The sequence below is a fragment of the Mobula birostris genome, chromosome 30 (assembly GCF_030028105.1).
Source record: "Mobula birostris isolate sMobBir1 chromosome 30, sMobBir1.hap1, whole genome shotgun sequence".
Lineage (NCBI taxonomy): Eukaryota > Metazoa > Chordata > Chondrichthyes > Myliobatiformes > Myliobatidae > Mobula > Mobula birostris.
In genome coordinates this window covers 33570933-33575597 of record NC_092399.1, presented here as the reverse complement: position 1 = coordinate 33575597, position 4665 = coordinate 33570933, and positions in this window count along the sequence as shown.

Below are 4665 nucleotides of genomic sequence, written 5' to 3'. Positions count from 1 at the left end.
GTACATCTCCGACTGTACCAATATCCTGCCACAGACCGGTAAATCTCTGATAAACACTGCTGTCTCTGACTGTTAAACACCGCATCAGAATCGGGTACATCTAAAACTGTACAAACATCCTGCCACAGACCTGTAAATCTCTGTTAAACACTGCTGTCAGTGACTGTTAAACACCGCCTCAGTAACAGGTAAATTTTCTGAATGTATCAACATCCTGCCAAAGACCAGTAAATATCTCTTAAACACTGCTGTCTCTGACGGTTAAACACCGCCTCAGAAACATGAACATCGCTGAATGTACCAATATCCTGCCACAGACCTGTAAATCTCTGTTAAACACTGCTGTCTCTGACTATTAAACACCACCTCAGAAACAGGTACATCTCTGAATGTATCTACATCCTGCCACAGTACCAGTAAATCTCTGTTAAACACTGCTGTCTCTGGCTGTTAAACACCGTCTCAGAAACAGGTACATCGCTGACTGTACCAATATCCTGCCAGAGACCGGTAAATCTCTGCTAAACACTGCTGTCTCTGACGGTTAAACACCGCCTCAGAAACATGAACATCGCTGAATGTACCAATATCCTGCCACAGACCAGTTGATGTATGTTAAACCTTGCTGTCTCTGACTGTTAAACACCGCCTCAGAAACAGGTACATCTCTAACTGTACCAATATTCTGCCACAGACCAGTAAATCACTGTTAAACACTGTGTCTCTGACTGTTAAACACCGCCTCAGAAACAGGTACATCTCAGACTATACTAATATCATGCCACAGACCGGTAAATCTCTGTTAAAGACTGCTGTCTGTGACTGTTAAACACTGCATTTGAAACAGGTACAATACAACTGCACCAACATCCTCCCACAGACCGGTAAATCTCTGCTAAACACTGCTGTCTCTGAATGTTAAACACCGCATCAGAATCGGGTACATCTAAAACTGTACAAACATCCTGCCACAGACCTGTAAATCTCTGTTAAACACTGCTGTATGTGACTGTTAAACACCGCCTCAGTAACAGGCAAATTTTCTGAATGTATCGACATCCTGCCAAAGAGCAGTAAATATCTCTTAAACACTGCTGTCTCTGACGGCTAAACACCGCCTCAGAAACATGAACATCGCTGAATGTACCAATATCCTGCCACAGACCAGTAGATGTATGTTAAACATTGCTGTCTCTGACTGTTAACCACTGCATCAGAAACAGGTACATCTCCGACTGTACCAACATCCTGCCACAGACCTTTATATCTCTGCTAAACACTGCTGTTTCTGACTGTTAAACACCGCCTGAGAAACAGGTACATCACTGACTGTATCTACATCCTGGCACAGACCAGTAAATCTCTGTTAAGCACTGCTGGCTCTGAATGTTAAACACCGCCTCAGAAACAGGTACATCTCCGAGTGGACGAATAGCCTGCCGCAGACCGGTAAATTTCTGTTAAACACTGCTGTCTCTGACTGTTAAACACCGCCTCAGAAACAGGTACATCGCTGACTGTATCTACATCCTGGCACAGACCGGTAAACCTCTGTTAAACACTGCTGTCTCTAAATGTTAAACACCGCCACAGAAACAGGTACATCTCTGACTGTACCAATATCCTGCCACAGACCAGTAAATCTCTGTTAATCACTGCCGTCTCTGGCTGTTAAGCACCACCTCAGAAACAGGTACATCTCCGACTGTACCAACATCCAGCAACACACCGGTAAATCTCTGCTAAGCACTGCTGTCTCTGACTGTTAAACACCGCCTCAGAAACATGTACATCTCAGACTGTACCAATATCATGCCACAGACCGGTAAATCTCTGTTAAACACTGCTGTCTTTGACTGTTAAACATCGCCTCAGAAACAGGTACATCTCTGACTGTACTAATATCCTGCCATATGCCAGTATATCTCTGTTAAACACTGCTGTCTCTGACTGTTAACCACCGCCTCAGAAACAGGTACATCTCTGACTGTCCCAACATCCTGCCACAGATCGGTAAATCTCTGCTAAACACTGCTGTCTCTGACTGTTAAACACCGCCTCAGAACCAGGTACATCACTGAGTGTATCTACATCCTGGCACGGACAGGCAAATCTTTCTTAAACACTGCTGTCTCTGACTGTCAAACACCGCCTCAGAAACAGGTGCATCTCCAACTGTACCAACATCCTGCCAAAGACCTGTAAATGTCTGTTAAACACTGCTGTCTCTGACTATTAAACACCGCCTCAGAATCAGGTACATCTCTGATTGTACCAATACCCTGCCACATACCGGTAAATCTTTGTTAAACACTGCTGTCTCTGACTGTTGAACACTGCATTAGAAACAGGTACAATACAACTGTACCACCATCCTCCCACAGACCTGTAAATCTCTGTTAAAGACTGCTGTCTCAGACTGTTAAACACCGCCTCAGAAAAAGGTAAATCTCTGAATGTATCTACGTCCTACCAAAGACCAGTAAATCTATGTTAAACACTGCTGTCTCTGACTGTTAAACACCACCTCCGAAACAGGTACATCTCTGTCTGTACCAACATCCTGCCACAGACCTGTAAATCTCCGTTAAACACTGCTGTCACTAGTTGTTAAACACCGTCTCAGAAATAGGTACATCGCTGACTGTACCAATATCCTGCCAGAGACCGGTAAATCTCTGTGATACACTGATGTCTCTGACTGTTAAACAGAGCTACAGAAACTGGTACATCTCCGACTGTACCAATATCCTGCCACAGACCGGTAAATCTCTGCTAAACACTGCTGTCTCTGACGGTTAAACACCGCCTCAGAAACATGAACATCGCTGAATGTACCAATATCCTGCCACAGACCAGTTGATGTATGTTAAACCTTGCTGTCTCTGACTGTTAAACACCGCCTCAGAAACAGGTACATCTCTAACTGTACCAATATTCTGCCACAGACCAGTAAATCACTGTTAAACACTGTGTCTCTGACTGTTAAACACCGCCTCAGAAACAGGTACATCTCAGACTATACTAATATCATGCCACAGACCGGTAAATCTCTGTTAAAGACTGCTGTCTGTGACTGTTAAACACTGCATTTGAAACAGGTACAATACAACTGCACCAACATCCTCCCACAGACCGGTAAATCTCTGCTAAACACTGCTGTCTCTGAATGTTAAACACCGCATCAGAATCGGGTACATCTAAAACTGTACAAACATCCTGCCACAGACCTGTAAATCTCTGTTAAACACTGCTGCATGTGACTGTTAAACACCGCCTCAGTAACAGGCAAATTTTCTGAATGTATCGACATCCTGCCAAAGAGCAGTAAATATCTCTTAAACACTGCTGTCTCTGACGGTTAAACACCGCCTCAGAAACATGAACATCGCTGAATGTACCAATATCCTGCCACAGACCAGTAGATGTATGTTAAACATTGCTGTCTCTGACTGCTAACCACTGCATCAGAAACAGGTACATCTCCGACTGTACCAACATCCTGCCACAGACCTTTATATCTCTGCTAAACACTGCTGTTTCTGACTGTTAAACACCGCCTGAGAAACAGGTACATCACTGACTGTATCTACATCCTGGCACAGACCAGTAAATCTCTGTTAAGCACTGCTGGCTCTGAATGTTAAACACCACCTCAGAAACAGGTACATCTCCGAGTGGACTAATAGCCTGCCGCAGACCGGTAAATTTCTGTTAAACACTGCTGTCTCTGACTGTTAAACACCGCCTCAGAAACAGGTACATCGCTGACTGTATCTACATCCTGGCACAGACCGGTAAACCTCTGTTAAACACTGCTGTCTCTAAATGTTAAACACCGCCACAGAAACAGGTACATCTCTGACTGTACCAATATCCTGCCACAGACCAGTAAATCTCTGTTAATCACTGCCGTCTCTGGCTGTTAAGCACCACCTCAGAAACAGGTACATCTCCGACTGTACCAACATCCAGCAACACACCGGTAAATCTCTGCTAAGCACTGCTGTCTCTGACTGTTAAACACCGCCTCAGAAACATGTACATCTCAGACTGTACCAATATCATGCCACAGACCGGTAAATCTCTGTTAAACACTGCTGTCTTTGACTGTTAAACATCGCCTCAGAAACAGGTACATCTCTGACTGTACTAATATCCTGCCATATGCCAGTATATCTCTGTTAAACACTGCTGTCTCTGACTGTTAACCACCGCCTCAGAAACAGGTACATCTCTGACTGTCCCAACATCCTGCCACAGATCGGTAAATCTCTGCTAAACACTGCTGTCTCTGACTGTTAAACACCGCCTCAGAACCAGGTACATCACTGAGTGTATCTACATCCTGGCACGGACAGGCAAATCTTTCTTAAACACTGCTGTCTCTGACTGTCAAACACCGCCTCAGAATCAGGTACATCTCTGATTGTACCAATACCCTGCCACATACCGGTAAATCTTTGTTAAACACTGCTGTCTCTGACTGTTGAACACTGCATTAGAAACAGGTACAATACAACTGTACCACCATCCTCCCACAGACCTGTAAATCTCTGTTAAAGACTGCTGTCTCAGACTGTTAAACACCGCCTCAGAAAAAGGTAAATCTCTGAATGTATCTACGTCCTACCAAAGACCAGTAAATCTATGTTAAACACTGCT